This window comes from Manis pentadactyla, chromosome 13 (genome assembly GCF_030020395.1).
Source record: "Manis pentadactyla isolate mManPen7 chromosome 13, mManPen7.hap1, whole genome shotgun sequence".
Classification (NCBI taxonomy): Eukaryota; Metazoa; Chordata; class Mammalia; order Pholidota; family Manidae; genus Manis; species Manis pentadactyla.
In genome coordinates, this window is record NC_080031.1 from 16,329,210 (window position 1) to 16,351,768 (window position 22,559).

The window sequence follows — 22,559 nt, forward strand, 5'->3', positions numbered from 1 at the left end:
TCTTTTTCTTGAGAAGCCTGCTTTAAGTTTGTCCCATTTTCTTGGATGGATTTCAGTTCTGTTTTTTGTTTTCTTGCTTGCTTGTTCTTTTTTAATCTGTGTGCAAGATTCTGGAGAAACCAAAGTAGAAGAGAATCTGAGCAAGAGGGTCTAGGAAATAAATAATTTTCATAATTTCGGAGGTGATAAATGATAAAGTGGACATAGTTTGTAAAGTAAGGTTGAACTAAAGTCTGTGGAGGTTTTTGATCTGTAGTCCTGGCGCACTTGGACAAGCCACCTTACATTTCCTGGAAGCAGATTCAGTAAGGATTCTAAAATTCTGATGTATTATAGATTCATGTCTCTTTCAATAGAGAGTGTATTTGGCAGGCAAAACCTGAATCTGGATATTTTAATCCGGTTCCACTTGAAACACCACTACATTCCAACATTCCTAGAGCACCTGTGTTAGGCATTATATTGGGCACTAGACGTACAGCAAAAAAGGTAAATGCTACCCTTGCTGCCAAGTTGCTGGTCACCTAACAGCTGCTGTGACATGTTATATACAAAAATTTAGTAATGCTGACATACCAGTATTGTGAAACACATGGTATTAAAATAGACATGAAAAGTTCTTTATTATTAAAAAAAGATATTCCATTTATTATTATTATTATTATTACAGCTGATTGTGTGTTATAGTGATGATAATTAAGTATCCATATGTATATCAAGTGTTCTTTGTGCCAAAAAATACTGAGTATGAATTTATCATCAGAATGTAGTAGATAATAGTTTTAGATATATACTCTTTCTTCTCCCCCTACCCCAGAGCACCAAGTTTTCATGTACCTTTGAACGTTTATGCCAAGATAAATGGTTTCCGATATGCAATGGTTTCCAATAAGCACAGTCTTTGGTGGAAGGTAGACAAATACTTAAACAAATTAGTTTATTGTGTTTATTAAATATTTAATTTAATGTATAGCAGAAATAATAGTCTTGAATCTGAAAAGTTAAGATTTGCGGGTACTTGGCTTTTTGAGAGAATAAAAGTATTAGCACAGAAAATATATTCCACAGCAATAATTGGATAGAGTATACATGATGTTGTAGAAGTTAGACTCCACACCACCAGCCGAGGTGATCAAATCCTCGCTGGTTGCAGTGTTTTCTAGGGAGATGTGGAAGTGGATGTCAGACAATATCAAAGTTAGGGACCCTACGAAGGATCCCCACTTTCACACCATCCCAGAGCTAATGTTGGGTGGATGGTGGGTGGTGGATGACTATCCCATGTAAGTTGAATAAGAGGACAACAGAAAAGGCTTACACACTCCTTCCCGGGCATGGACTCACTATACACAGCCGGGTGCCCCAGCTGTGGAGTAGCACAGGTGAGTGAGGTGCCCAGACCAACGGGCCTGTGCCCCATTTGTCTGGGCAGTAGGAAATTGATGGGCAGGCTTTCCAAATAGTTAACAGGAAACAGACTAGATATATCATATATAAATACACACACACACACACATATTTATCTATGTATATATCACACATATATTCAGCCTCACAGAATCCCAGCACTCCAGTCTGGTCATGGAAGAAGAGCTGGGGGTCCTGAGCTGAAGGGTGAGAGAGCAGACAGAGCCTAAGCAGCCTGTGCTTGGGACAGAGACGATGCAGAGTGTATATTCCTTGCTTTCCCGGGATATGCTGGAATGGTGAATATCACTGGAAGGGTTAATAACAAGGATGGGAAGAGGCAAGCAGCATCTCATGGGTAATTGACAAATGTGGAGGATGGGGACAGACCAGATAACAGCTCCCCCTACAGCCCTGGAGGACGCAGAGCATGCCACCCTCCCTCCCCTTCCTACCCTGGTCATTGTCATCAGGGAGGTGGGAGGGGGCCACATACTGGGAGTACTTAGCAAAAAGACATTGAGTTTTAAACTAGAAGAAACAGATCAGCTTGAATGACCTGGGTCAAGTTTTCCACAGCAGAGTAGAAATAGGAGCTAAGGAAAGCTTACTGATGGAGGTACGTTGGCATTCCATCTTGACACATGTGAATTTGTGGCATGAGGAGCTTGTGACAGTCAATGTAATGCTTCTTTCCCTCTGCAATTAGCATTTTGCTAGAGTCGCATCTGAGTGGAGTGGGATGAGAGCTCCAACGGGACATGTTCACAGTGGGAGCTGCTGTCACTTAATGTCTAGGTGAGCTGCAGTAGGAACTTGATGGGCAGGGTTTCTAAATAGTTAACAGGAAACAGTCTATATATCATACATATATATATGTATATATCACACATATATTCAATCACTGATGCAATTTCTGGGAAACAAAATACATCACTGACCAGGTTAAATGGATGCATTTTGCAGATGACCTGCAATTTTTAGTAAGTGTAAAGTTGCTTTGGATCATCTCTGCCAAGTTAATGCCTTGTGTGAGTATGATTTTCGTGTGCCTGGATCAATATAAATACGGATATCCCTATATGAATTAGGCAGGAAAAGTGGGACAATTTGACAGCCTCTTGCTGAGACACAGCGGTTCCCCTCCCCTGAAAGGGCCAGAATAGCCAAGTGCAGCCCTGATGGACTATGAGAAAGAAAACAGCTGCTTGGCAAATGCAGATACTTTAAGATGTTTGCTTGACAGACTGAAGTCTGTTTGTCATCTGGGCTGTCATCTATCAAAGTTTCAAATAAGCGCCTTCCATAGGATGTTGCATAACCTGCTGGCTCACAACAGCCCCAGTGGAATGGAACAGGAACCAGCAAGGGGGAGGAGCAGGCTGCAAGCTGAAGGACAAGGCCCTGCTGCTCTCCCCCTCAGTGGATTCTGTGCCTCCTGCTTTGCCATGCTTGAACACACAACACAAAGGAGATGCTTGCTCCTTAAGGTCTGTGTCAGTCAAGAGCAGAAAATTAATCACTGCAAAGTTAGGAGCAGAGCAGGAGAGAATGAAGCAGGTTGTCTGTGGGGTCTGGACCCTCGAGATAGTGCCTGGGCAGTGCAGGGAGAGCTCATCCCCAGTTCTGCCCCTGGTCTTCATGATTGGTATTGCTCCTCCCCCACACCCCTTGCCAACTGAAGGCTGATAGGTGAACTCAATTCTCCCTTTCTGGGCAGGGAGTTAGGTTCCACAAGATATTGTAATATGAGATGAAATGTTCATATGTTGGAAATCACATAATGGTATGAGCTTTATAGGTGTCCACTGGGCATAGCTGCTTTGATTCATACCCTCTTCCAAGGGGCACAGCCCTTCTTGCATGTAGAGTTTTAAGTCGAGCAGGAGCCAGCCAGTAAACAATCAATACAGGAATACTTTGCTATATGCAGTGGGCAGAGTCCCAAGAATTCACATGCAAAGTTTAGTGATGAGTTTTATTTTAGAGGCCCCAGGGGAGCTTACTATTTTAAAGAATCCTGATGTAAGAGTGAAGAATTTCATTGTGAGGAGATGAATCACTATCTACCTCCCTAATTTAACTGTTTCATAAGTTAAGAATTTTGTATATTGTATTTTTCTCACCTTATGTACATTACCCACGTAATGCTGAGTCATCAAAGGGCATGAAGTGGAGAGCTAGATTCTGAATATAGCTTTTTCACATAATTATTACTATTTAACTAAAAACAAGGGAGTGTTAAGAGGTTAAGGAACTGTACTAAAGTGTGTGGGGTTTTTATACACTTGCGGTGGCCACACTTGTGTTATGTAGGGGTGACAATATTGTCAGATATGATAATACACATAATCTATAGCTGCAAATCCATATGAATTGATTGTTACAACTGCCATAATAGAGTTGTAATGTGGTAGAGTCTATGCCAATAGAAGAGCAGGGATGACTGGCAATACCCAGTTATAGTATACTATTTATAACGTGGCAGCAATAATTTCTTTTGTTTAATTTTCTCTTATACTGACTCTGGGTTTACCTGTGCAACTTGTGCTGGTCCATGAAACAATAGCAGATATAACATAAGAAAAGGCTTGACATTTTATTAAAAATAATAATAATAAAGAGAGAAATGTGGTATCCACATATAAATCAAGTATAAAAATCAAATGAGTATTCATATATAAATATATTTTTTTTAGATAATTATTTTTTTATTGAAGGGTAGTTGACACACGGTATTACATTACATTAGTTTCAGGTGTACAACATAGTGATTCAACATTTATATACATGACAATTCTAGGTACCAGCTATCACCAGACCAAGCTGTTACAATATCTTGACTATATTCATTACATCCCGGTTACTTATTATTTTACCATTGGCAGTGTATACTTTTTTTTTTTTGTGAGGGCATCTCTCATATTTATTGATCAAATGGTTGTTAACAAAAATAAAATTCTGTATAGGGGAGTCAATGCTCAATGCACAATCATTAATCCACCCCAAGCCTAATTTTCATCAGTCTCCAATCTTCTGAGGCATAACAAACAAGTTCTTACATGGAGAACAAATTCTTACATAATGAATAAGTTACATAGTGAACAGTACAAGGGCAGCCATCACAGAAACCTTCGGTTTTGCTCATGCATTATGAACTATAAACAGTCAGTTCAAATATGAATACTCATTTGGTTTTTATACTTGATTTATATGTGGATACCACATTTCTCTCTTTATTATTATGATTTTTAATAAAATGCTGAAGTGGTAGGTAGATACAAGATAAAGGTAGAAAACATAGTTTAGTGTTGTAAGAGAGCAAATGTAGATGATCAGGTGTGTGCCTGTAGACTATGTGTTAATCCAAGCTAGACAACGGCAATAAAACATCCACGTATGCAGAAGATTTCTCTCAGAACAGGGGGGTGAGGTTCTAAGCCTCACCTCTGTTGATCCCCAATTTCTCACCTGATGACCCCCCTGCGACTGTGCCTGTCTTAGGTTGTTCCTCCCTTGAGGAATCTTACCCGTCTCTGGCTAACCAGTCATCTTCCGGGGCCATACAGGGAAATGTAAAGTTGGTAAGTGAGAGAGAAGCCTTATTGTTTGAAATGGTTAGCTTTTTATTTCTTTGCATATTTATGCCCTGTAGCTTCTATGCCCAACATTTGTCTTGAGGTATCTTTACCACTTGGAAGAATTATGATACTCGGTAAATTTGATATGAGACACGAATTCTATTTAAGGGTTGTAATTAGGAAGGAAGAAGAAAAGCTATAGAAGTAGCAGGCGGAAGAAAACATGGGAAGATTGATTATTTCTTTGACATATCTTCTTATAGAGTAACTTCAGCATGTATAGGTTTTAAGCTACTACTTAAATTGTGCACACACATTAACATAATAGGAGTATAGTTACATAACCAAAGCATACCTGTAATTACCAGCCATCTCTAGTGAAACCGAGAAAACCAGTTAGGCACCTTAGGCATTTGTGAAAACTTATCTATGATATGATGGATATAGTCCAACTGAACTTAAACAGTCTGAGAGAAATCAGACAAATTAAAACAACCCATTCCTGGGGACTGTTCACATGCCATATGTTCTTTTAACAGTAAATAGTCTGTAGTTGTAAGATTTTGGAGTGCTACAATTTGCACTTCTCCTAATTCTTGACTGAGTTCCAACAGTATAGATCCAGTCGAATTTGTTGTTTTACTGTATGCACAGGCCAGCTTAGATATCTCCTTCCTCATTCCCATGGCAAGTCCAGGAACTGGTGGGATGAGTGCATCTACAGCTGTAGCAGTGCATGGATCTTTGTTGGGGTCTTTTGATGATCATCTTCTGGCATGAGTCTTCCAGAGAGTGCTGATGTTGGAAGTTCTTTTTCATATCGTATCTTAGTTCATTTTCGGGGTAGCCAAATTAGGCTTTGATCCTCTGTATAAACACAAGCAGACCCTTTGCCTACACTTTTATATGCCCTTTATACCCTTGTGTAGAACTCATTGGAGGTTACCACACAGGAACTGCTCTTTTTTTTTTTTTGGTATCACTAATCTACACTTACATGACGAATATTATGTTTACTAGGCTCTCCCCTATACCAGGGCCCCCTATAAACCCCTTTACAGTCACTATCCATCAGCATAGCAAAATGTTGTAGAATCACTACTTGCCTTCTCTGTGTTGCACAGCCCTCCCTTTTCTCCTACCGCCCCATGCATGCTAATCTTAATACCTCCCTACTTCTTTCCCCTCTTATCCCTCCCCACCCACCCATCCTCCCCAGTCCCTTTCCCTTTGGTACCTGTTAGTCCATTCTTGAGTTCTGTGATTCTGCTGCTGTTTTGTTCCTTCAGTTTTTCCTTTGTTCTTATATTCCACAGATAAGTGAAATCATTTGGTATTTCTCTTTCTCCGCTTGGCTTGTTTCACTGAGCATAATACCCTCCAGCTCCATCCATGTTGCTGCAAATGGTTGGATTTGCCCTTTTTTATGGCTGAGTAGTATTCCATTGTGTATATGTACCACATCTTCTTTATCCATTCATGTACTGATGGACACTTTAGACACTTAGGTCGCTTCCATTTCTTGGCTATTGTAAATAGTGCTGCAATAAACATAGGGGTGCATCTGTCTTTTTCAAACTGGGTTGCTGCATTCTTAGGGTAAATTCCTAGGAGTGCAATTCCTGGGTCAAATGGTAGGTCTGTTTTGAGCATTTTGATGTACCTCCATACTGCTTTCCACAATGGTTGAACTAACTTACATTCCCACCAGCAGTGTAGGAGGGTTCCCCTTTCTCCACAGCCTCGCCAACATTTGTTGTTGTTTGTCTTTTGGATGGCAGCCATCCTTACTGGTGTGAGGTGATACCTCATTGTAGTTTTAATTTGCATTTCTCTGATAATTAGCGATGTGGAGCATCTTTTCATGTGTCTGTTGGCCATCTGTATTTCTTTTTTGGAGAAATGTCTGTTCAGTTCCTCTGCCCATTTTTTAATTGGGTTATTTGTTTTTTGTTTGTTGAGGCATGTGAGCTCTTTATATATTCTGGACATCAAGCCTTTATCGGATGTGTCATTTTCAAATATATTCTCCCATACTGTAGGGTTCCTTTTTGTTGTATTGATGGTGTCTTTTGCTGTAGAGAAGCTTTTCAGCTTAATATAGTTCCACTTATTCATTTTTGCTGTTGCTTTCCTTGCCCGGGGAGATATGTTCAAGAAGAGGTCACTCATATTTATGTCTAAGAGGTTTTTGCCTATGTTTTCTTCCAAGAGTTTAATGGTTTCATGACTTACATTCAGGTTTTTGATCCATTTTGAGTTTACTTTTGTATATGGGGTTAGACAATGGTCCAGTTTCATTCTCCTACATGTAGCTGTCCAGTTTTGCCAGCACCATCTGTTGAAGAGACTGTCATTTCGCCATTGTATGTCCATGGCTCCTTTATCAAATATTAATTGACCATATATGTCTGGGTTAATGTCTGGATTCTCTAGTCTGTTCCACTGGTCTGTGACTCTGCTCTTGTGCCAGTACCAAATTGTCTTGATTACTATGGCTTTATAGTAGAGCTTGAAGTTGGGGAGTGAGATCCCCCCTACTTTATTCTTCTTTCTCAGGATTGCTTTGGCTATTCGGGGTCTTTGGTGTTTCCATATGAATTTTTGAATTATTTGTTCGAGTTTATTGAAGAATGTTGCTGGTAATTTGATAGGGATTGCATCAAATCTGTATATTGCTTTGGGCAGGATGGCCATTTTGACGATATTAATTCTTCCTAGCCACGAGCATGGGATGAGTTTCCATCTGTTAGTGTCCCCTTTAATTTCTCTTAAGAGTGACTTGTAGTTTTCAGAGTATAAGTCTTTCACTTCCTTGGTTAGGTTTATTCCTAGGCTTTTTATTTTTTTTGATGCAATTGTGAATGGAGTTGTTTTCCTGATTTCTCTTTCTGTTGGTTCATTGTTAGTGTATAGGAAAACCACAGATTTCTGTGTGTTGATTTTGTATCCTGCAACTTTGCTGTATTCCGATATCAGTTCTAGTAGTTTTGGGGTGGAGTCTTTAGGGTTTTTTATGTACAGTATCATGTCATCTGCAAATAGTGACAGTTTAACTTCTTCTTTAGCAATCTGGATTCCTTGTATTTTTTTGTTTTGTCTGATTGCCATGGCTAGGACCTCCAGTACTATGTTAAATAACAGTGGAGAGAGTGGGCATCCCTGTCTAGTTCCCGATCTCAGAGGAAATGCTTTCAGCTTCTCGCTGTTCAATATAATGTTGGCTGTGGGTTTATCATAGATGGCCTTTACTATGTTGAGGTACTTGCCCTCTATTCCCATTTTGCTGAGAGTTTTTATCATGAATGGATGTTGAATTTTGTCAAATGCTTTTTCAGCATCTATGGAGATGATCGTGTGGTTTTTGTCTTTCTTTTTGTTGATGTGGTGGATGATGTTGATGGACTTTTGAATGTTGTACCATCCATGCATCCCTAGGATGAATCCCACTTGGTCATGGTGTATGATCCTTTTGATGTATTTTTGAATTCAGTTTGCTAATATTTTGTTGAGTATTTTTGCATCTACGTTCATCAGGGATATTGGTCTGTAGTTTTCTTTTTTGGTGGGGTCTTTGCCTGGTTTTGGTATTAGGGTGATGTTAGCTTCATAGAATGAGTTTGGGAGTATCCCCTCCTCCTCTATTTTTTGGAAAACTTTAAGGAGAATGGGTATTATGTCTTCCCTGTATGTCTGATAAAATTCCAAGGTAAATCCATCTGGCCCGGGGGTTTTGTTCTTTGGTAGTTTTTTGATTTCTGCTTCAATTTCGTTGCTGGTAATTGGTCTGTTTAGATTTTCTGTTTCTTTCTGGGTCAATCGTGGAAGGTTGTATTTTTCTAGGAAGTTGTCCATTTCTCCTAGGTTTCCCAGCTTGTTATCATATAGGTTTTCATAGTATTCTCTAATAATTCTTTGTATTTCTGTGGGGTCCGTCGTGATTTTTCCTTTCTCGTTTCTGGTACTGTTGATTTGTGTTGACTCTCTTTTCTTCTTAATAAGTCTGGCTAGAGGCTTACCTATTTTGTTTATTTTCACGAAGAACCAGCTCTTGGTTTCATTCATTTTTGCTATTGTTTTATTCTTCTCAATTTTATTTATTTCTTCTCTGATCTTTATGATGTCCTTCCTTCTGGTGACCTTAGGCCTCATTTGTTCTTCCTTTTCCAATTTCGATAATTGTGACATTAGATCATTCATTTGGGATTGTTCTCCCTTTTTAAAATATGCTTGGATTGCTATATACTTTCCTCTTAAGACTGCTTTTGCTGCGGCCCACAGAGGTTGGGGCTTAGTGTTGTTGTTGTCATTTGTTTCCATATATTGCTGGATCTCCATTTTGATTTGGTCATTGATCCATTGATTATTTAGGAGCATGTGTTTGTGAGCCTCTTTGCTTTATTTGTACAGTTTATTTCTAGTTTTATGCCTTTGTGGTCTGAAAAGTTGGTTGGTAGGATTTCAATCTTTTGGAATTTTCTGAGGCTCTTTTTGTCGCCTAGTATGTGGTCTATTCTGGAGAATGTTCCATGTGCACTTGAGAAGAATGTATATCCTGTTGCTTTTGGATGTAGAGTTCTATAGATGTCTATTAGGTCCATCTGCTCTACTGTGTTGTTCAGTGCTTCCGTGTCCTTACTTATTTTCTGCCCAGTGGATCTATCCTTTGGGGTGAGTGGTGTGTTGAAGTCTCCTAGAATGAATGCATTGCAGTCTATTTCCCCCTTTAGTTCTGTTAGTATTAGTTTCACATATGCTGGTGCTCCTGTGTTGGGTGCATATATATTTAGAATGGTTATATCCTTTTGTTGGACTGAGCCCTTTATGATTATGTAGTGTCCTTCTTTATCTCTTGTTACTTTCTTTGTTTTGAAGTCTATTTTGTCTGATATTAGTACTGCAACCCCTGCTTTCTTCTCGCTGTTGTTTGCCTGAAATATGTTTTTCCATCCCTTGACTTTTAGTCTGTACATGTCTTTGGGTTTGAGGTGAGTTTCTTGTAAGCAGCATATAGATGGATCTTGCTTTTTTATCCATTCTATTACTCTGTGTCTTTTGATTGGTGCATTCAGCCCATTAACATTTAGGGTGACTATTGAAAGATATGTACTTATTGCCATTGCCGGCTTTAAATTTGTGGTTACCAAAGGTTCAAGGTTAGCCTCTTTAGTATCTTACTGCCTAACTTAGCTCGCTTATTGAGCTGTTATATACACTGTCTGGAGATTCTTTTCTTCTCTCCCTTCTTATTCCTCCTCCTCGATTCTTCATATGTTGGGTGTTTTGTGCTGTGCTCTTTCTAGGAGTGCTCCCATCTAGAGCAGTCCCTGTAAGATGTTCTGTAGAGGTGGTTTGTGGGAAGCAAATTCCCTCAGCTTTTGTTTGTCTGGGAATTGTTTAATCCCACCGTCATATTTGAATGATAGTCGTGCTGGATACAGTATCCTTGGTTCCAGGCCCTTCTGTTTCATTGTATTAAATATATCATGCCATTCTCTTCTGGCCTGTAGGGTTTCTGTCGAGAAGTCTGATGTTAGCCTAATGGGTTTTCCTTTATAGGTGACCTTTTTCTCTCTAGCTGCCTTTAAAACTCTTTCCTTGTCCTTGATCTTTGCCATTTTAATTATTATGTGTCTTGGTGTTGTCCTCCTTGGATCCTTTCTGTTGGGGGTTCTGTGTATTTCCATGATCTGTTTGATTATTTCCTCCCCCAGTTTGGGGAAGTTTTCAGCAATTATTTCTTCTAAGATACTTTCCATCTCTTTTCCTCTCTCTTCTTCTTCTGGAACCCCTATAATATGGATATTGTTCCTTTTGGATTGGTCACACAGTTCTCTTAACATTGTTTCATTCCTGGAGATCCTTTTATCTCTCTCTATGTCAGCTTCTATGCGTTCCTGTTCTCTGGTTTCAAGTTTCATCAGTGGCCTCTTGCATCCTATCCATTCTGCTTTTAAACCCTTCCAGAGTTTGTTTCATTTCTGCGATCTGCTTTCTGGCATCTGTGATCTCCCTCCGGACTTCATCCCATTTCTCTTGCATATTTCTCTGCATCTCTGTCAGCATGTTTATGATTCTTATTTTGAATTCTTTTTCAGGGAGACTGGTTAGGTCTGTCTCCTTCTCTGGTGTTGTCTCTGTGATCTTTGTCTGCCTGTAGCTTTGCCTTTTCATGGTGATAGGAATAGTTTGCAGAGCTGGGACGAGTGACGGCTGGAAGGACTTCCTTTCTTGTTGGTTTGTGGCCCTCCTCTCCTGGGAGAACAGCGCCCTCTAGTGGCTTGTGCTGCGCAGCTGCGCGCAGACAGGGCTTCTGCTTCCTGCCCGGCTGCTATGGAGTTTATCTCCGCTGTTGCTGTGGGCGTGGCCTGGCTCGGGCAGCTACTCCAAAATGGTGGAGTTGCGTTGGAGCAGGAGCTGCTGGGAGGCTATTTATCTCCGTAAGGGGCCTCCCTGCTCCCTGCAGCCCAGGGGTTAGGGTGCCCAGAGATCCCGGATTCCCTACCTCTGGATTAAGTGTCCCACCCTGCCCCTTTAAGACTTCCAAAAAGCACCTGCCAAAACAAAACAACGACCACAAAAAAAAAAAAAAAAATTTAAATTAAAAAAAAAAAAATTTAAATTAAAAAAAAAAAAACATTTTTTTTTTTAATTAAAAAAAAAAGTGGCTGCTCGTTTTTCTTTATTCTCCGGCGCCAGCCTCAGGCATCTGCTCACCGGTCTTGCTGCCCTGTTTCCCTAGTATTGGGGGCCCTATCCCTTTAAGACTTCCAAAAAGTGCTCGCCAAAACAAAACAGCAAAAAAAGCAAAAAAAAAAAAATGGTCGCGCGCTTTTCTTATGTCCTCTGGCACCCGGCCTCCAGTGCCCGCTCACTGTTCTTGCTGCCCTGTTTCCCTAGCATCCAGGGTCCCCTGGGCACGTACTGTGTCTGCGCTCTGGCCCGGATGGCTGGGGCTGGGTGTTCGGCAGCCCTGGGCTCCGTCTCCCTCCCGCTCTGCCTGCTCTTCTCCCGCCGGGAGCTGGGGGGAGGGGCGCTCGGCTCCCGCGGGGCCGGGGCTTGTATCTTACCCCCTTCGCGAGGCGCTGGGTTCTCTCAGGTGCGGATGTGGTCTGGATATTGTCCTGTGTCCTCTGGTCTTTATTCTAGGAAGGGTTGTCTTTGTTATATTTTCATAGATATATGTGGTTTTGGGAGGAGATTTCCGCTGCTCTACTCATGCCGCCATCTTCCGCCCCTCCCCCCGAGTATTCATATTTGAACTGTTTATAGTTCATAATGCATGAGCAAAACCGAAGGTTTCTATGATGACTGCCCTTGTACTGTTCACTATGTAACTTATTCACTATGTAAGAATTTGTTCTCCATGTAAGAACTTGTTTGTTATGCCTCAGAAGATTGGAGACTGATGAAAATTAGGCTTGGGGTGGATTAATGATTGTGCATTGAGCATTGACTCCCCTATACAGAATTTTATTGTCGTTAACAACCATTTGATCAATAAATATGAGAGATGCCCTCACAAAAAAAAAAAAAAAGTACACACTTCCAATGGTAAAATAATAAGTAACCGGGATGTAATGAATATAGTCAAGATATTGTAACAGCTTGGTGTGGTGATAGCTGGTACCTAGAATTGTCATGTATATAAATGTTGAATCACTATGTTGTACACCTGAAACTAATGTAATGTAATACTGTGTGTCAACTACCCTTCAATAAAAAATAATTATCTACAAAAAAAAAAAAAAAAAGAAAAGGCTTGAAAATTGCTTGCATTTTGTGAGTTGCCCCCTTTTGCTGGTCTGGTGAATCCTGTGACCACTACCATGACCACTATCAGTTTAGCCTGCTGGACAACATAAGATATGTGAACAAGTCATCTTTATTGCCCCCACAGACATCATCAACCAAGAGGTAAGGAAAGCCATCCTAGCCCCAGGTGAGCCATCAGCTGATTACAGTGATCAACCAAACCACCCCAGACAAGAAATGCCTAGGCAACCCACCACAACTCCTTAAAAAAATAATAAAGGTTATTATTTAAAACCACAATTTGGGCTGATTTGTTATGCATCAAAAACGAACTGATACACAACTTAAAAACAGTAAGTTACAAGTGTGTTTGTATAAGGGCTGGGGGGACATTGTCTGGATAATTTAAGCACCACCACCATGTAACCCATCAATAAGTTGATTATAAAATGGGAGATTTTGAAACTAAAGAATGAATTAAGAAAAGCTCACATAAGATGATGGCTGAATCATACAGAGGTTTATTAAACAGGTAACCTGGTGTCAGTAATCAAAATATTTGTAACACAGGTGTGATGCTGTTTCACAAAAGGATTAGCTTATTCTTGTAGTGATGGATGGCTGCAGGCAAAATCTTTGAGTTGGTCCCATGCTTCACAGGTTTCCCCCTGGGCTCCACCTTTGTCCCTGCAGGCTGGTCCTTGTCTATGTTATAACAATGTCTCTAGTGCATGTTGGCTACCAGTGTGCCGTAATGTTGCTGTGTATTTATTTAGGTCCAAATTATACGGTTTCAAGTATTTTCCTTTGAAAGTTACAGCTGCTACTGTTATGACATTGTTAATTAAAACAAAAATTTTAGTTAGTCTCATATTTTTGCATGTGCACATCGGCACCTGGCAGGTACTATGGGTGTGATATATTTGCTTCAGTCTTGTTGGGAAAAGGAATTCCACTTTAATCTTCTCTATTTTATATTTGATGTATCTAATTGATCCATACTAGTGTGGTTTCCATGAGCTTCACTAACAACTGAGATATCCTCATCTGCCTGACTTTTTGTGGGCCAACTGCATCCCCTACTCAATGCCGGAGTCTTCCTGCCTTAGCCAGTTCAGGCGGCTGTAACAAAATACCACAAACTGGGTGGCTTAAGCAGCAAACATTTATGTCTTACATTTGCAGAGGCTGGGAAGTCCAAGACCAAGGCACAGGCAGATCTGATATTTGGTCTGAGTTCTCGTCCTCTTTTGCAGATACTCACATGGCGGCGAGAACGAGCTGAGTCTCTATAAGGGTACTAATCCCATCATTAGGGCCCCACCCTCTTGACGTCATCTAAACCTGATTACCAGCTCCTAACACTATCTCATTGTGGGTTAAAGTTTCAACATATGGATTTGAGGGGAATGCAGATGTGACTCCCTTTAGTCATTTACTCCCTAATCTTAGATTTTAGATTTCCTGGAACTTTAAGTAATTCTGTTCCACTTACTTGGCTATGTGATCAACCAGCTTCTTGGCCAAATGTTGTTCTGATTGTCCTGGCCAACTTAGCCACAGTGACAATACCAACTACTGGCCAACTTGACCCCTTCAAGAACAGCATTAACTATACACTGAAGGTTACCACCTCTGTCTTCCCTTCTATCTCTTGGATTCAAATTTCTGCCATCATTGCTGACCCTCTGGGCAATTAATTTTGCATTTTCTTCTTAGCCCAGTGGGTAGCGGTGCTTCTTGTCTTCTTTGTTTTGAAGGAAAAGGCCAAATGGTAGCCCCAAGAAGCCTTTTGTGATGATTGATTTTATGTCAACTTGACTGAGCACAGGATGACCAGACATTTGGTCAAACATGATTCTGGGTGTGTCTGTGAGTGTGTTTTTGGATGAGATTAACAATTGTATTTGTGGACTAAAGTGGACTGCTGTCCCTAATCCAATCGGTCGAAGGCCTGGATAGAACAAAAAGGCTGACCTCTTGAGCAAAACAGAGAACTCCTCCTGCCTGACTGTTGAGCCGGGACACCAACTTTTTCTGATCTTCAGACTGGAGCTTACATCATCAGCTCTCTTGGGTCTCCAGTTTGTCAACTTCAGGTCTTGGGACTTCTCAGCCTCCATAAATCACATAACCTAATTCCATATAACAAAACTCCTTCTGTACACACACACACACACACACACACACACACACACACACACTGACTGGCTCTGTTTTTCCGGAGAACCCTAAGTAATACACTTATCTTTGAAAGCTGTTTTAGTCACTAGAAAATGGCAGACCCTTTTCTCATTTTGTTTTCTTTAAAAGGTATCACTCTCCTCTTATAAAACAAAGCATAAATGGTCATGCTTAATACACATGATCCAAATCATACATTTAAATCATTACAGCTCTAGGAGAAAGTGTCAACTAACATTCTAAAATTCTTTAATCCTTTAATAACCCAATAAGTAAATTTGACTGAACTTTGACTTGAGAAGACATTCACTTGGAAATGGGCACCCATCTTATGAGTTGTTGATGGACTTGTGGGAAACAAAAGCACAATTTCTTTGAGATAAAGGGTGGGAAGTGGATTAAGTGGAGAGGCCTTTGGGGTACGGCAAAGGTCTCAGACACTTTGATCCCTTTTTCCAGGTTGTGCTGTAGGGGGAACTGACTTTAATTCAGGCTAATCTGCAGTGAAAATTTAGTGATGCCTCTGAGTTGACCTTGAGTGGTTTGAAAATAGGAAAACAATTTAACCTGAGTGGGTTTGTGCCATAGACAGGATAAACTGTACTTCTCAGCTGCCAAGAGTCAAGAGCAACAGCTCCAGGGTTTGGGGGCTGAAGTGAGAAAGAAATAGAAGGGGGGTTCCAAGCAGCTGTCCAAAGCAGATATGGAAGGGAAACATGCCAGACTGACTTGACTATTATCAGGCTGTGGTCCTGGGATTCCTCATTTGCATACAACTCTATTCCAAGGCTCTCTGCCTCTTTAGTATGATAGTTTATGTCTCTGTATTTACGGACTTGGTTGTACCTGAAATGGCAAAGTAGGGAGTTGCACCCGAGAATTAAGCAGGGCAAAGCCTCATCCACAGCGTGAAGAAAAAACATGGACTTGGAGGCCAGGCTGGTTCACCAAGACGCTCTGAATGCATTTCAAGAACAACAGCTGCTGAGGATCATTCTACAACCAAATTTGCCAAGAGGTACATATCACTTCAGGATCTGTAAAGAGAAGGGAATTAAGGGGAAGACACATGCACCTCTGCATGCCAGAACTACCTAGGTTTGAGGGTACAGTAAGGGAGCAAAGCTTTCTTAGAAACTGGACTCTCTGTGCTGGACTTCATTTTTTATTTTTCTATTCACATTTGCCAATCTTTCAACTGTTTCATGTTTGGACTCAATATGAAGATTCTAGGAAGTCCTACTACTAAGTAGATGCCAACCGGGAGCAATCTGCAGCCAGGAGCCCTGTTTCAAGCCCTCTCTTGGTGGTTTCCATCTCCAGCAGCATCTCCGTATAGCTGAGAAAGCATTTTGGGGGTTGTGCTTGTGTAATAAGGACAAACCATGTGGGAAGCCAAGAGCTTTGCTGCAGTGCCTCTGGGGAGTGCTTCAGGAACCGTGGACAGAAAGAGCTCTGAGCATGAAGGCAGGCTGGGTGATCAGTGACAGCCAGGAGTGCCCTTGGGCTCCGCTTACTCTCTGACATGCCCATCATACCTCTGCACCTGCAAAGGGGGTTTGCCTTGTCCTGGTTTGTGAGCCCTCTGAGGGAGTTTCTCTTTTTGCAGTCTGGTGTGAAAGTGTATACATAACATGAGAGAAGTATTCTGAAAGTAGAAAGAAAATGGGTAAAGAAAAATCCAGATTTCCTGAGCTCGTCTGTAAGCAGGGAGCACCTTGCCCTCCCTGTGTGTCCTAACCCAGAATGTTCCGGAAGGCAAAGTTCTGTTACTTCTGCTTATTTATTCACCAACTCAGAGAATGTGTATTTAGGGTAAAGGAAATTCTGAGATCATATAAACCTATAGTTGTTTCCTGATACGTGTTTCTTCAAATGATCATGTCTGGCAACATGTCAGTAAGTGTTATATCAAAAAAAAAATGGATGTGTGTGGGTGAGTGGGTACATAACATTTAAATTTGGCAAAGGCTGGGATAAAGACTCAAAAGGCAATTTACTGCAAGATAATTTAGAGTCTTGAATATGTGAGCATGTGCTGCAGTGTTTCTAAAGCATGGTTGGCCAAAACTTTCAATTAAAAAGACACATGCATGCATAGTGCACATGCACATGCTACTCAAACAAAAGTTTCATGAAACAACATTTAAGATTACTATATGCAATAATCTTTGACATCATTTATTCTAATTTTATTCTTTTTTGTTTTTAAAAACATTCATTGTACTCCACTTAATTTCATGGCCTATTTATTAATTGTTCATGACCTGCAAATTGAAAACATGGTGTTGTTCAATTATCTACAAGAGAGACGTATTATGTGATATTTTCCAAATTAATTTGACTGTAGAATCTGTTATGGTAGAGAGAGTGTACTGCAGGGCCAGTGTTCCATGGAACGTGCTTTTGGAAATGATGAGCTGGCCCAGTCTCCTCTTTTTATAGCTCAGGGCGTGAGAGTCAGGAGCAGGACATGACTTGCCCGAAGCCACCACAAATCAGTGACAGAGCTGTAGTTGAAAATCCAGGTGCTCCAACTCCTACATTGGCTTGCTTTTTCTATACCATAATACCAACCTTTTTAGTGTTGTCTCAAAAATTAAATGGCATAATCCAAGTAAAACCTATGCCCTAAGGAGATGATGATTATGACTATTGACATAAGACATCAGCCAATTAACAATAAATTGATACCTGATAGAGACAGAGATAGAGATAGGGATAGAGAGTAATGGGGGAGGCACACATGTGATTAAGGCACCACTTCTTCACTTTAGAGATGTACTTCTTAGAGTGGGAGACATAAATACTTGAGATACGCTAAATGTTTAAATGAAGCCACAGTCAGAGAACATGGCAAAATGGGGGGAGCAGAGCCAAATGAATATAGAAACAGGAGATCCAAGATGACTTTTGGGGAGCAGAATTTTAATAGAGGCTTGAGGGTTGGCCACAGACATAGAAGGGAATGGGTAAGTATAGAGGTAATTAAGGCCACCTCAGGAGAAACGGCAGGATGAACAAAGGTAAGTTAGGAAATCAAGGGTATGGTAAGGATTAGAGGAAATGCCATGGTGGAAGGGAAAGCTAAAGATGGACTGGTATTTATGTAGGACCTGGGATGTGAGGCCACATCACTAGGGTTACTTTAAAGGCAATATGAGACCAATAGGATATTTTGAACACTATTTCCAATACGATTTTTTTTTTCTGGTATTCTGGAAGTTGTAATGCAAGGGAATATATAGAAGAGAGAGAATTCAGTTATGAAGTTGTTCCAAAAATTTAAGTGAGAGGTAATAAGGACCTAAACCAACTCAGAGGCAGTAGGGTTGAAAAGCAGGGGGTTTGTTTGAAGAGATACATTTAAGTTAGAATCATGGGGATTTGACAAGTAATTAAGTGAAAAAGAAGAGAATAGTAAGCTGAAGGGGTCTCAGCACTTGTGTGAGTAGGAAGTGGATGATATTAGTGTGCAGAGACTTGGAAATGAACTTTTAGAAGGTGATGATATCTTTGGAGGGGATGGGGTTGATAAATTTCAAGCCAACAAGTACTGTCTATAACTTTGATAAAACACTAAGAAGTCAGGACTCACAGGGATCCTTTCTGGGTTGAAAATTGCCCCTAGTTAATCCTATCATACCATGGGTTCACAGGTAGTGAGTAACTGTAATTTAATTTGATTAATTACAAGAAAAGTGTTTTTTGACTTCTCATGAAATCTTTTACTCTGAGATCTTTGTGCAAGAGTTCTCTTCTTAGTAGTCATAGATGTCAGAAATTTCATCTAGGACCGGAAGGCATTTTGGTATTGCTGCAGTATTTTGCAGTGGCAAAAGAGGTCTTTAATGTTGGTCATAAATGGGTAAATAATGATAATAGTCACGATGAACTGTAAATGACAATGAAAATGTATGTGGAATTGTAAAGAAATCAGCCAGACTAAGGGGGAAAACTCATGACAGGTTATCAAAAGTAAATTCTCAAGATAGAGGTGAGATGATGGAGGAATCTTAATGTTAAGAAGGAAAATGTGGATATGCTAAGGCTAAAAATAGAAAACCATTATATTCTTGGGGAAATCACATGATGCAAAGAAGTCTTTAATGAGGGTTGTCTAGCATAAAAAAATCTTGGTGAATTAAAATTGGGGAAATACTGAAGTCAGGGAGACCTCTAAGGTTACTGCAATAAAATAAGAGAGTGTTGTAGCTAGTATGAGGAAACTAAAATTGTTCTTGCTAAGATTATTGATAGCCTCCATTTAATAAAAATATGGTATTTATTTACTGTCTTTATTTAATTCTTTAACATTTTAGACACTGTTGATCACTGCTTTTGCTTTGAAACCCATCTACTAAGACGTTTTTTAATTCAAGTTTAATATATAAAGAAAGCTACACAAATCAAAAGTGTAGTGTTTATAAAGTCAAAACTCCCATGAAAACACCATCCAGAGAAAAAAATAGGACCTTACCAACACAACAGGACTCCCCACATGTCTCTTCCTCTTTACCTACTTGAGCTCCAGAGGTAATATCTACCCTGACTTCTGCCACTATCAGTTGGTCCTGCCCGTCGGGGTACTCTACACAAATGGAATCATACATTGTGTATCTGGCTTCTAATGCTCAATAGTATGTAAGATTCATCATGTTTGCATACAGCAATAGTTTATTTATTCTTGTTGTTATGGAGTATTCCATTCCATACATATATCATAATTTAAACATTGGACTGTTAATAGATATTAGAGCTATTGCCAGGTTGTATCCCTGTGAATAATGCCGCTATGAAAACTACTATATGTGCCTTTCAGTGCATACATGTATACATTTCTATTGGGCATTTATCCAAGAACAGAATTTCTAAGTCATACATTTACCTTCTGAAAATGCCACAGAACAATTTTTCAAAGTGAGTATACCAATTTACACTCCCACAATTAGTGTATGTCAGTTCCAGTTGCTCTCTCTCTTCAATAATTGGTATCATTCATCTTTTCAATGTAAGCCATGCATTGATATTTTAGTATTTTAAAATTCATGTTTCTCTGATGGCTAATGAAATTGAACATGTTCTTAGGTGATTATTGGCCATTTAGGTATCATATTTTGGGAAATGCCTGTTCAAATCTTTTCCCCACTTTTTAATTGATGTTTTGTCTTTTACCTTATTGATATTAAAGTATTTTTTTATATATACTGGCTATGAGTCCAGTCCTCTATCGGTTATATATGTTGCAAATATCTCCTCCTACTCTATGGGTTGAATTTTTACTTTCTTAGGTGTGAAAACAGAAATTCTTAATTTTAACAAAGTCCATTTCATTAGTCTTTTCAGTTGGCTGGTATTGTTTATGTCTTTTTCAGGAAATCTGCCTAAATAAAAGTAATGTAGATAGTGTTCTTTTTATCTTCTAAAAGCTTTGTTTTTCTTTTATATTGAGATTAAAATTGATCTGGAATTTGCTTTTTTGCATATAATGGGAGGTGGGGGGTAAAAATTATTTTTTCCAACATTGATATTAAATTTGTTCAATATCATTTATGGAAAAGATTATCCTTTCTTCACACCACCGCAGTATTACCTTTGTCATAAACCAAATGACTGTATGTGGGTTTCTTTCTGGGATCTCTACCCAAACTTGCACAAGAAATGTTACACTTTTTTAATTAGTGTAGTTTTATAGCTTTATAATGAGTCATGATGTCTAACAATTCAAGACCCCAACTTTTGTCTTATCTTCCAGATAGTCTTGGTTATTTTTAGCATTTTGTATTTTGATAATTTCAGTATCAATGGATCAATATTTCCACCAAGAGTTATTGTTGGGATATTGATTCAGATCACCTGGAATCTATGTAGCAATTAGAGAAAAATTAGCATTTTCACAGTATTGGACTATTGAATCACCAGTCTACAAACATGGTAATAGTTCTCCATTTACTTAGAATTTCTTTAATTTCTCTTAGTAATGATTTGTAGTGTTTGTGAATGAGTGTTGTACATTTTGTTAAATTTATTCCTCACAGTGCTATACAAAATTGTAAATGATATATGTTTTGTGATATTCAAAATCTCATTGTTTGTTAGTAGTATATAGAAATATCATTGATTTTTATATAATTAGCCTTACATCCAATAATCTTGCTAAATCTTATTAATGCTAACACTTATTTTTGGTAGATGATTTAAAATTTTTTGGGCTCACTATCATGCCATCTGTGAAAAATGATGGGTTATTTCTCTCTTTCCAATCATGATACCCTCTTTTTCTTGTTTATTACACGGGCCTATGGTCTCCATTATATGGAATACAAGTGGTAATAGTGGTTATTTTTGTCTTGTTCTTGGTCTCAAAGGAATGTTCAAAATTCCATTAATTTTTATTGCTATAGTTTGTAGTTGTTATTAATTTTTATCAGATTAAGGAATCTCCTTTCTATTTCTATTTTTTAAAGAGTTTTTCTTTTAATTTTATATGAAAAATAATTGTTGACTGTCATCAAATATTCTGAGATGATAATATTTTTAAATTTAATATACATGTCTGTTGAATTATATTAATCATTTTATTTTGAATTCTTGAAACTGTGATTTTTGAGAAATATGACTTGTATTTTTTTTTAATTTTTTGTATAATGGTTTTGTCATATTTTGGTAAAAATGTTATGTTGGCCTCATAAGGATATTTAGATTAAATCTGCTGCAAAATTTGTCTATAGGATTTATCATTGCAGAGCTCTATTTTTTTTTCCCAGTTCAGGAATTTCTGTTTGGTATGTTCATATTCTCTGGTAAAATTCTCTGGTGAAATTCTCTATCCTGTTACCCTTTTTCTTGAACGTATTGACTACAGTGTTTTAAAGTGCATTTCTGAAAACCAAGCTGTATCATCTGTGACTGTTTTCTACTTTTTCTTTTCCTTTTGGTTTTGTCTTTTAGTACGTCTCTTTTTTTTTGTTCTAGACATTGAGTGTAAAGAATTAGAGAGGCTCTGGATTATGGCATCTTTCTGCAGAGTAATTTTACTCTCTAGCAGCCAACTAGCTTAGAAACAGAATACATCAAACCAATCAGTGTGAACTAACAAGCAGCAGGATTTCAGACTTCAAAAGCTACTTTCTGAGTATTACCTACTCCTAGGGTCTAGCCCTTCAAAGGTGCTGACTGATAACTGGAACATAAGATATGCTCCCCGCCTCCAAATAAGTATTAAATGAAAAAGTGAATGGATGTTGAGAATTAAGCAGAAGAGTAACAGTGATGGACAATTCAGGAAAGTATATATTTCCAAGTAATAAGTTAGATTCAAGGATAAAGAAGAAGGAGGAATCAAAATGGCAAAAAGTTTCTAGACTGTGTACAATGGTACTACTGAGAGCAGAGTCAGTCACTGGGGGCAGGCTTGAGGTACTTGGAATGGAGCCACATAGATGGAGGTGGCAGGACAGATCATGAATTCTTGAGTTAGATAACATTGGGTGATATAAAATAATCCAAGTGCAGACCATGGTAGGGAGTCAAAAACATGGGATATGGGTTGAAAGGGCCTGGGTTAGAGGATCAAATCTCCTTCCAGCTCACAGGGGACAGAATATGTCATTTTAATAAGATTTGTACTTG